The following is a 12424-nucleotide window of genomic DNA, read 5'->3' on the forward strand; positions in this document are numbered from 1 at the left end:
AAATAAAAATCATTGCTTAAAAGTTTTAATACCTTTGGAAGACTAATAATACACACTGGATCCATTTTTGTGTGTGTGTGTGTGTGTGTGTGTGTGTTGTGTTTTGTTCGGTTTGGTTTGGTTTGAAACAGGGTCTTGTTCTATCACCCAAGCTGAAGTGCAGTGGCACGATCACGACTCACTGCAGACTTGACTTCCCGGGCTCAATAAATACAGCCACCTCAGCATCCTGAGTAGCTGGGATCACAGGCATTTACCACCTCACCTGACTAATTTTCATAATTTTTTTTAAGAGATGGTCTCACTCTGTTGCCCATCTGGTCTCAAACTCATGGGTTTCAGTGAATCTGCCTGCCTTGCCTCCCAAAGTGCTGGAATTACAGGCATGAGCCACAGCTCGTGGCCTGGATCCATTTTTAAAATCTGCCCTTTTTGCCTCCCTGGTTGAACTTAATGCTGGAAAATGCTTTTCCACTATGGATACTCCTTTGCCTATATGCTTCTAGTTCTAGTCAAAGTCCATATCCCATCTTGCCTTACGGGGAACATGTTTTTGGAGGAAGTCAAGGTTTTAATCATTTTAACATACCTCATTGTGTGATGCTAAGGCTACAGGCAAGTGATTTGACTATTTTAGCTGCGTGATAAGTTAGCACAAGCATTTATCAACTGAGCAATTTGTTATCATTTTTAGGAGTAATAATTTAAGCAAATCAATTATGCACTTGTAGATATAGCTATTGGCTTTGTCTACATCAGTGATTCTTAGATTCTATCGCCTATCTCCTGAAACAGTGTGTCAGACACTTAGCTTTCATGAAGCTACTCTTGGTTCAAAAATGTATTGTAAACAAAGTAGAAAGAATAATCCAAGGCAAAACTATAGAGACAGTAAAAACATCAGTGGTTGCCAGGGGCTAGTGTGGAGGGAGGGATAAATAGACAGAGCAGAGAGCATTTGTAGGGCAATGAAACTACGCTATTCGATACTGTGATGATAGATACATGTCATTATGCATTTGCCCAAATTCATATAATCTAAAACACCAAGAGTGCACCTTAATGCAAACTATGCACTTTGGGTGGTAATAATGCATGAAGGTAGGTTCAGCAATTGTAACACAGGTACTACTCTTTTTTTTTTTTCTTTTTTTTGAGACGGAGTCTCTCTCTGTTGCCCAGGCTGGAGTGCAGTGGCACATCTCTGCTCACTGCAAGCTCTGCCTCCTGGGTTCACACCATTCTCCTGCCTCAGCCTCCCAAGTAGCTGGGACTACAGGCGCCCGTCACCAAGCCCAGCTAATTTTTTGTAATTTTTTTTGTTTTTTTAGTTAAGACGGGGTTTCACCATGTTAGCCAGGATGGTCTCGATCTCCTGACCTTGTGATCTGCCCACCTCGGCCTCCCAAAGTGCTGAGATTACAGGCGTGAGCCACCGCACCCGGCCACAAATGTACTACTCTTATATGTGATGTTGATAATGCATGTATGGGGCACAGAGTATATAGGAAAGCTCTGTACCTTCTGCTCAATATTGCTGTCAACCTAAAACTGCTCTAAAAATAAATTCTATGAAAAAGGATAATCTTGTCACTAAAGGAAAATTATTGTTAACATTTATGTGTATCTCCATGAATCCAAGCATTCATACAAAATAAAGTTATATTACAAAGTAAAGTTGTAGTATACAACATCAAATATTCTTCCCTAACTTTATTATCCATAAATGCATAGCATTCTTGTCAGTGTATACCAAAACTTATTTAAGCATTCAGTTGTTTTTGGAAATATAGATTATACCCAAGTTTTCTGTTTATTCATTTGTATTTTGCTTCCGTAAACAAAGCTGCAAAAATATTCTGACAGCTATATCTTTCAGTATGTTCACAATTAGTTTACTTGCATTGTTTGGAAATAAGATTTGGCATATATAATCAAATAATTCATTTAATCTAAAGGTAAAGTTAGAGGTGTTATATTGTGACTATGATCTCTTCAGAGCGCAGAACTTTTGGCTAATAATAACAGTAACAGTAGCAGCAATTATTATTGTTGTTGTTTTTATTTATTGGGTATTTAGGTATCAGCACTATGCAAAGCACTTTACAAACAAAGCCTCGTTTAATATTTATAAAGCTTTCATGAAGAAGGTATTATTATCCCATCAATTATTTATGAAAAAAATAGCAAAAATTGAATGCATCACAGTCTTTAGGTAAACTGTTTTAGTATCAAAATATTGTTATATCTATTCAGTTGTTGGTATTGTCTACACCGTACATAGCTATTTATGTAAACTTTTATTTTATTCTTTTTTTTAGGTTTTTTAAAATTTTTTAATTTATTTTATTATTATTATACTTTAAGTTTTAGGGTACATGTGCACAATGTGCAGGTTAGTTACATATGTATACATGTGCCATGCTGGTGTGCTGCACCCATTAACTCGTCATTTAGCATTAGGTATATCTCCTAATGCTATCCCTCCCCCCTCCCCCCACCCCACAACAGTCCCCAGAGTGTGATGTTCCCCTTCCTGTGTCCATGTGTTCTCATTGTTCAATTCCCACCTATGAGTGAGAACATGCGGTGTTTGGTTTTTTGTCCTTGTGATAGTTTACTGAGAATGATGATTTCCAATTTCATCCATGAGTTTTAATCATGAAAAATTTCAAACATATATTGGCCTAAATTTCTAACCTGCATCCATACCTTTGGCCACAGAACTTTGTTGCACTCTAACCTTCTGCCATGTGACTTGTTGAGGTGAATAGAATGAAGCTACTTTGAAGCCAAGGCCTGCAGAGGCTTTCTGTATTTCACTTGTCTTCTTGCACCTGTCACAGAAGTAAACATGTGCCTGTCTGGGCCGTTGAAGAATGAGAGGTTTGTGAAGCAAAGCTGAGATGCTTCAGTCTTCCAACCATGGACATCGTCAGGCAGCTGACAGCCAGCTAACCCCAGACATGAGAATAAGCCCAGCCAAGATCAGCAGCACCACCGAAGCCACTAACAGTCAACCACAGAGGTGTGAGTAATAAATACTCATTGTGGCATGCCACTGAAGCTTTGTGAGTGTTTGTTATGAAGCACTACCCTAATAGCTAGTTGATACACATAAAAGAATAGAGATAATATTGTACCACACCCTCATGCATCTATTATCCACTTTCAACATCATTCAACACATGGCTCATCTTGTTTCCTATATACTCACTACTTCCATCCGTATTATGTTGAATCAAATCCCGCACTCTGGATTTTGTTTTTCACAGACTTGTGGTGTCATTTGCCATGTTCTTCTGCCCTTTAATTTCCCATAAACTTGTGGTTTGATCTAAAGACTCAGATAAGCTCAGGTTTCATTTTTAGGCAGCGATACTTCAGAGCTAGTTATAAATTCATTTTGTATCACCTAGGGAGCTTGCCATGTCTAGTTAGTATCTTTCTCTCTTTGTGATGTTAATATTAAACAGACATTCAGGCATTGCAAATTTGATTCATCTATTAGAGACTTCTCACAGTGTTTCATCTAACCGTTTTTGCAGATTATAAGGGTTTTCACCTAGATCGGTTATTTTATTCTGGGCTGCCAAATAGTGATATTTTAATTCTATAATTCCTTATGCATTTATTACTTGGAATTTATCTGTAAAAAGGGACTTTCTCTTCATGATTATTTGGCTATCTTAATGTACAGATGGCTCAGAAGTAATTCTCCCCCTTTATTGATTAGTTTTCAGAAGAGTAAATTGGCTTCTAAAAATCCTCCAAATATGACTAATGAGTTTGAGTATTTTTGAGAATCATTAATGAACTCACTGATGTCAGCTTAGTTTGTGTATTTAAGCCCATTGTAGTAATTACACAAGCATTTTTCAAAAGAAAAAGTTATAAATATCATGTTTTGCTTCTTTTATATCACTACTATATATAGTACATTTTTATTTCAACTGAGCCTATCTTTAATATTGTAATCAGGTGTACTTATTCTATTCTCCTGACTGTTTTTAGCTATAAAATATATTTATTCCATTTATAATGAAAATTATTTTGCTATCAGTCAGTCTTCTGGATATTCATTGTGAGTAAAAGTGTCTTCTCTTGGGGATATTTTAAAAAAATGGTCTATTCATGGAACTTGTTAAGTTAATTGACTTAATATATTTATTAAGCTCCATGTAATTCAGACATCAATGCCATGGCATTATCTCACACCCACACACACACACACACACACACACACAAATTTCTCCTATTTAGAAACCTATTTGGATGTTATTATTTCAAAGAAAGTTCTAGGAGAGGATTAGAAAATATCATGTGCGTGTGTGCAAGATTCCAGCGACTAGAGCTGCTTGACTTGCAAAAGAGCTTTAGACACTTACAAAATATACGAGCTCAAGGTCAAAGAACTCTGAAATTTCCTGGGTGTGGTTCTTGCCAATGTGACAAAAGTTGATTTACTGCTACTAGGAAAGTCCTGGCAAAATGGAGTGTATAAGGAACTTTCTGTACCATTTATTTACTTATCAGGAAAAACATATGGTAAACAGAAATTGGCTCTTCAAAATGCAACTGACCACCCTCCTCTACCCCAATTCTACCCCGTTAATACTTTCTGCCCCTATACAGGATACTCTTCTCATGCCTCTAGCTTCATTTCTAATTATTTACATTTCTTATTTCATAGGAACATTTGGCTAATAAGATTATACCAGATCATCCACCAATGTGCCATCCTAACTATGTAAATGACAGAGATCTGAAGATCATTTTGTTTTCTATATGACAAAGTGAAAGTTATTTACCTCTATACTAAACATGTACTGGAATTGATATCATTAAATTTTGCCTTATAGTGTGATAGGGAGACATTTCCATAAGCAATGTGTATCTATTGTAGAAAGATTGGAAAATTCTGAAGAGCACACAGAATAAAATAGAAATCATGTGTAATCACACAATTCCAATATTGCCACTCTTATCATGTTGGGTTTTTGTTCTGCATCTTTTTGTAATATGATACCAGTTTTTGATGATCCACTGTGTTAGTTTGTTCTTGCACTGCTATAAAGAAAGACCCAAGACTGCGTAATTGATAAAGAAAAAAGGTTTAATTGGGTCATGATTCTGTAGGCTGTACAGGAAGCATAGTGGCTTCTGCTTCTGGGGTGGCTTCAGGAAACCTACGATCACGGCGGAAGATGAAGGGGGAGTGAACACCTCATATTGTTGGAACAGGAGCAAGAGAGAGAGGGGAGACTTGCTGCACACTTTTAAACAACCAGATCTTGTGAAAACTCTTATCAGGAGAACAGCACCAAGGGGATGGTGCTAAACCATTCATGAGAAACTGCACCCATCATCCAAGCATCTACCACCAGGCTCTGGAGATTACAACAATGGAGATTACAATTTAACATGAGATTTGGGCAGGGACACAGATCCAAACTCTATCATCCACCTTAATTAATTTCTGAAACTAGGTGAGAAAAAGATGCATTTTGAAACTTTGATAGTACTCTCTGGTACTTTCTCCTTTAAAAGCAAAAAAAAAGAAAAAAAAAGGTCCAACATGAAACTAAAATGTTTCTGCGCATGAAAGGAAACAACAAAATGAAAAGACAACCTACAGATTGGGGAAAAAAAGTGTAAAGCATCTATTGAATAAGAGGTGGATATTCAAAATTTATAAAGAACTCATACAACTCAATAGCAAGAAAACATATAACATAATTTTAAAAATGGACAAAGGACCTGAATAGACATTTCTCTAAGAAAGATGTAAAGATGGCCAACAGGTATATAAAAGGATGCTCAACACCATTATAAGGGAAATGCAAATCAAAACCAGTATAAGAGGCTGGGCCTGGTGGCTCACGCCTGTAATCCCAGCACTTTGGGAGGCTGAGGCGGGCTGATCACTTGAGGTCAGGAGTTCAAGACCAGCCTGGCCAACATGGTGAAACCGTGTCTCTACTAAATACACAAAAATTAGCCAGGCATTGTGGTAGGTGCCTGTAATCCCAGCTACTGGGGAGGTTGAGGCAGGAGAATCACTTGAACCCAGGAAGCGGAGGTTGCAGTGATCCGAAATCGTGCCATTGCACTCCAGCCTGGGCAACAAGAGTGAAACTCCATCTCAAAAAAATAAAAAAAAGAAAACCACTATAAGATATCACTCCGTACCCATTAGGATAGCCATTATCAAAAAGACAAGAGGTAAGTGTTAGTAAGTGTGTGGAGAAAAGAGAACTCTTGTACACTGTTAGTGGGAGTATATATTGGTGCAGTCATTATGGAAAACTATATGTGGGTTCCTAAACAAATTAAAAATAGAATTACCATACGATCCAGCTACTCTGCTTAAGGGTATATACCCAAAGGGAATAAAATCACCACCTTGAAAAAAAAATCTACACTCCCAAGTTCATTGTAGCATTATTCACAATAGCCAAGATATAGAAACAACTAAAGTGTCTGTCGACAGATGAATGAATAAAGAAGCTGTGGTGTGTATATATACAATGGAGTATCATTCAGCCTTAATAAAGCAGACCCTGCAGTTACCACAAAATGGATGAAGCTGGAGGACATTATGCTAAGTGAAATAAGCTGGACACAGTAAGAAAAATATTACAGAATCTCACTTTTATGTGGAATCTAAAAAAAAAAAGAGTCAAAGATACAAAGATAAAAAATAAAACAGTGGTTACCAAGGGCTGAGTGGTGCGGAGAAATTGGGAGATGCAGGTCAAAAGCTACAAAGTAGCAGATATGCAGGTGAACAAATTTGAAGACCAAATGTTCAACATGAGGACTATAGCTAATAATAGTGTATTGTATTCAGGATTTTTGTTAAATGAATAGATTATAGCTGTTCTTGCCACAGGTAAGAAAAATGGCAAAAATTACGTGAGATAATGGATATGTTTGTTTCACTATAGCAACAATTTTACTATATATGTGTCTCATAACATTATGTTGTATACCTTACATACCCACAACAAAAATTATTTTATTAATAATTGCAAGGCTATGAAACAAACCCAAAGAGTTTTCTGAATTGATAAAGAGGGTTCATCTAGGAATATATGTGAGAAGTACAGGAAGTGAAGTTTTGGTTCAACTTAAATGAAATTGATTTTCTAATATTTTAAGATCACAAATAATAATAGTATGCTGAAACCAGCTTGTACTTCTTCATGAGAGAGGACTGTTAAATTTTAAGAAATCTAGCAAACAGACTGACATCAGGTTGGTAGACTGAAATTGACCATAGTGGGAGAATTTACATCATGGAAATTAGCAAATGCTACAAACCAAGGCTTCCCACCTCACTCACATGCAGCACACTACAGCCACAGGGTATAGAAAGGTAATGTACATGACTGAACAGACCAGGTATCTAAAGTTAGGGAGTGGTCTAGACTATGACAAACTCAAGAGCCCTGTGTAAGGAAATCTCCTCAGTTCTAGACAGTTTGATATGGGAAAGGTGATTCAGCGTTTTCATTCTCTGTTTTATGAAATAAACCGAGAAATCTAGATATTTAAATGTGAAATTCTTTGAATTTTAAAACACCATTAAAGAAGTGGGGAAAAGGTGCTCTTCGGCTGAATACAAGCTATGGGCCAACCATTTTCAACTTTTGTTTAAAAAATGTGAGTTCCTTTTTCTCACTATGTCAAGCAGAGGGTAAGTGTTGTGGAGAATGGCGAAAGAGAATTCTTGCTTTGATAATTCTTAATGGAGGAAGTGTAAGGCCCTTCCAATGCAAAAACCTTCATGACTTTAGGAGGCTTTTCTTCTCCAAATGCCTTTTATTATTTGGGGGCATCACTCATGTACAGTCCCGTGATATCTCTGTGGTCATGTTGAACTCCGCTTTATCTCTTGCACCAAGGGATACTGAAATCTGTGTTCTGGAAAGTTTGGAGACTAATGATTTCATAGCATCTTAGAATATTAGGGCTGGTAGATGATTGGTAAATCAACCAGCCTAGGGGTTTTTAACCCAGAATCCATAACTGAGCCTGGATGGTGGTTACAAACCCACTGAAAGTGTTCCATAGATTTCATCCATTATTCAAGTGTTCATGATCCAAAACTGGGTAAGAACCACCAATACATTAAGTTTCTTCAGTTATTCAACAGAGGTGGATAGAGTACTGGCTCCATGCCAAATTACATGGGTAAACACTGGAGAACAAGCAAAATAGACACCTGAGTCTCTCTCCTCAAGGTGCATAAAATTTTGAAGAGGAGGCACACAATTAAACAAGCAACTATCATAAAGCACAGTTATCCTGTGACCAAAGAAGCACAAAGGATTGGGAAACTCATAAACGAGTATCTATCTTAGCCTAAGATGGATGGGTCAGGTGTTTTTAGGAAGAAGTATTGAAAGAAGTGACATTTAAATTAAAATCTGGAGGAAGAGTAGTAACTGGCCATTTGAAAAGATGGTTATCCCTCCAAATAGTTCAGAACCAGACTATAAACAGCAATTTCATTTAACATAGAAAGAAACTGAGACCTAAAAACCTGGAAAATCTTCCTCAAGTGACTTGAATACAGCATATACTGAAGAAAAGTTTGACATATGACTATGAATGAGTAAACAAACAATAAAAACAAAGACTCCTCTGTTGCAGAACACTGAGAAAGCTCGTTTACCTCTCCTCTGGGATTTATCCACCCATGTTGGAAACTGAGAATGCAATATCCCAACATCATGAGGAGAATCAATTAATCAACCCAATGAGGCTAGTTTTTCCATAGATTGTGGCTTTGGCTGACTTGGCCTTATTCTTTGCCTGTTGGAATTGTTCCTGCCTCTACATGCAGCCCTGCTTCTTAACCCATCATAAGTTTGAGCAGGAAGAATAAAAGAATGAAACTTAGTGGACCCCACTTTTAAGATGCCAAATACACTTTCCTTTCCTTGTAGGATTGGATATAGGAAAACATTATTTGTATAGCCCTAAATTTTAAAGAACTTCTTGGGTGAGAAGCCTTGCTCATGCCTTATATTTTCAGATCAGATCTTTTCAGACTTTCTTTTAAAAAATGCAGTCATTAAAATATTCACTTTTGGTCCCTTTTTTCTGCCTTATGACACCTGCTACATGATTATAAAACCCCACACCTCTGAGGAATTCACTTTTAAGGAAATAAGTATTAATAAAAATTGTAACTGTATGTCAGAGAAAACATTTTCTGTCATCTCTGAGACATTTGGGTACCAAGGATCCCAAGATTCTAAAGAAAAGTGATAAATGTCTACCTGTAAGACTTGCTAAAAGTTGGCCAAAACCTTAATTGGGACTCTTATGTTACTTATCCTAACTACAACACTTTGAGAGCAAAAGAGGGCACTATTAGTAATTACACAGGGTCAAGAGGTATAAACCAGAATACATGATAACTTTAAGGCAATATTTCTCTCCAGCCCAAACAAAAGACAAAGAATGATTTTTAGCCCCTGTCAAGGTAAATGAAGGGGGATCCAAGAGTAATTAGGTTTTTTTTCCTTACCACCTGGGTGACTGTTGAAATAAAGTAACTCACAGGTTATAGTTGAATGGTGGCCTCCAAAAATAATATCTACGTCCTAACTCCCAAAACTGTTGAATGTGATCTTATTTGGAAAAAGGATCTTCACAGGTGTAATTAGGAATCTTAAGGAGTGATCATCCTGGATTACTCAAATTGGCCCTAAATCCAATGACAAGTGTCCTCATAAGAGACAAAAGAAGGTAAAGACACAGAAGAAAAGTCCACATGAAGATAGAGGCAAAGACTGAGGACCAAGGAGTGTCTGGAGCTACCAGAAACTGGAAGAAAAAAGGAAGGATTCTCCCCTCAAGACATTGGAGGGGACATTGTCTCACTGATACTTGATTTTAAACTTCTGCCTCCAGAACTGTAAAAGAATAACATTCTGCCATTTTAAGCTACCAAGTTTGGCATAACTTGTTACAGCAGCCCTGGAAAATTAATATAAAAACCCATAAAAAAATGGAGCACAAGAGAATTTTGGGGAAGATTATTATTTTGAGTTTAAAGTTATAGAGCCTCATGTCTGACCCCTGCAATGTCAAGGAGAGGAGAGAAGGCCACAGGCAGAGCAAGTTGCACTTCCGCGGAGAGCAGAGCAAAGATTCATGTTTTCTTTGGACTAAGTAAACACCTCTGTGATTTGTAATGGAAAGACCATTAGATTTGTAATGGAAAGACCATTCCCAAGAGGTCTGCTTTCAGAGATAAAGCAACCCCAGCAATGGACTGCTAGGGCCAGAGCTGAGGAAGTGTATTAGTTATCTACTGCTATATGACAAATAATCCCCAAATTTATCAGCATTAAACAACACATATTTAATGTATCACACCGTTTCTAAGGATCAGCAATCTGGGAGCAGCTCAGCTGGTGATTCTAGCTCAGAGTCTCTTATGAGATTGCACACAAGCTGCCATGTGGGCTACCTTCATCTGAAGGCTTGACTGGGGCTGTAGGATCCATATTCAAGTTCACTCACATGGCTGTTAGAAGGTGGCTTCAGTAGTCTTCATAGGGTTGCTTGCAACATAGTTGCTGGGTTTTTCAGGAGCAAGCAATGTGGTAGAGAGGGGTGGGGAGAGGCCAAGAGGGAAGCTACAGTATGTTTTTTTTTTATTATTTATGTATTTATTTTATAGAGATTGGGTCTCACTGTGTTGTTCAGGCTGGTCTTGAACTGCTGGCCTCAAGCAATTCTCCTGCCTCAGCCTCCCAAAGTGTTGGGATTAGAGGTGTGAGTCACCATGCCCAGCTGCTACAGAATGTTTTATAACCTAACCTTGGAAGGATATACCATAATTTCTCCTGTATTAAATATAAAGGGTGGTATAATGTGGGACTACACAAGGGTGAATACCACGAGAGAGGTAATTATTGGGATCCATCTGGTGGCTTCCACAGGCAGAGTGGTAAAGAGAAAGTGTATAGTAGCCATCAGGGATTTGTGTCATCAGGAGGTAACCTGTGATTATAGTAGTCATGGAGTGGCCTTCCAAAACACCATGAAGCCATCACAAAGAGAAAGAGCCATTGGATGCCTAATATGACAAAGGGCTTCAATAACCAAGAGAGAACTACAAGAACTATAGATGACACCTTCTAAGTTCAAAGAACTTTACCCCCTTCTCCTTTATTTTCTTTCCCCACAATTCTACCTTCATAACGGAGTCAGAAACAGCAGGGGTGGTTGGAGAGAAAGCAAATCAAAGAAAAGAGAAAAAAGATGGATAATGATACTTGCTTCACAGCCTGTCAAAGGAAATTCAGAGGAAGTATGAGTTGGTAAAAAAGTAGAGCCTCTGAATTTGATGAAAATTTGAAGTTTTTATTTTGCTTACTTTTTATTATGAAAAATTTCATTCATTTGCAAGAGTAGAGAGAATAGCATAATGACCCCAGCTTCAGCAATTGTTAACATTTTGTCACCTGCTCGTTTATTCATGGCTGTGTTCCTCTTCCTCTGTTTTCATTTTTTTCTCATCTTCTATGATCTCTTAGACTTCTCTGACCAACATTGCCCAGAGAGCTTCTGTTTTTCTGAAGTTCTGGTTAAGTTTCAGTAGAGCCTAGAGCCCAGATTTTAGAGTATCAACATCCTTCTCTCTGTTCTCATCTCGAGGGCTCCAACAGATGCCAGTATTAACTAACAAAGATTTAAGAAAGAGAAAGAAAGCAGGGAACAGAAGGGACAGGACAAAAGATGGACATCAACAACTAGATTCAGAAACAGACTTCCTGGACTAGAGCAGGAGGGTTATGGATAGCTTGTGCTCAGGACTGGCCAATGTGCAGAAGCTGCTGAAAGGCCTGGGAGTGATTTCATATTATAGGTGCCAGGAGAGATCAGGATAGGCAGTACAGTGAAAAGAATCTAAAACTAAAAGTCAAGAGTGGGTGTTCATCCCAGATCTGCTTCTAATTTTCAATGCAACCTAGGTCAAATCACATCTCTCTGGTCTCCAGGGTCTTCTTTTGCAAAAATCAGTGGTAGGAATTGACAAGCTAACTTTAAAATTCATCTAAAACAATCTCTTTCAACTTATTATAATTATTAATATTATCACCACCCAAAAGAGCCCTTTTAATTTTTTTCTAATCATCCCCCTATAAAATATTAATACCACCAATATGTATCTGTTTATCTACTGCATTTATATCTTATGCATAAAACAGTAAGATTTTTTTTGCTCACTAAAAACTAATTTTCACCCTCTTGGGGGTGATATCACACAAGTCATTGAGAATGTATGGTCTAGAATTTAAAAGGTAGAAAATAATTTCAAAAAAATACAGAACAAGAAGAAATATGAAAGACCACTTTCCTAACCTAACATCAAAACATGCTAAAAATTAAATTA

General features: G+C 37.5%; 1 long non-coding RNA gene across 3 annotated transcripts in view; it reads left to right on the forward strand.

The window, feature by feature from the left end:
- Positions 1-12177, forward strand: part of LOC117979472 (uncharacterized) — a 138565-nt gene extending 126388 nt beyond the window's left edge. For 2 of the 3 annotated variants that reach the window (XR_008624597.2, XR_008624596.2), the window contains exons 13-14: positions 2847-3028; positions 4694-12177. This is a non-coding gene — a long non-coding RNA (uncharacterized LOC117979472). Of the gene's footprint in view, positions 1-2846 lie in introns of all 3 variants that reach the window. The other variant, XR_008624595.2, reaches the window with a different exon arrangement.
- The last annotated feature ends 247 nt before the right edge of the window (positions 12178-12424 follow it).

This window comes from Pan paniscus, chromosome 13, assembly GCF_029289425.2.
Source record: "Pan paniscus chromosome 13, NHGRI_mPanPan1-v2.0_pri, whole genome shotgun sequence".
In the NCBI taxonomy this organism is placed as follows: domain Eukaryota; kingdom Metazoa; phylum Chordata; class Mammalia; order Primates; family Hominidae; genus Pan; species Pan paniscus.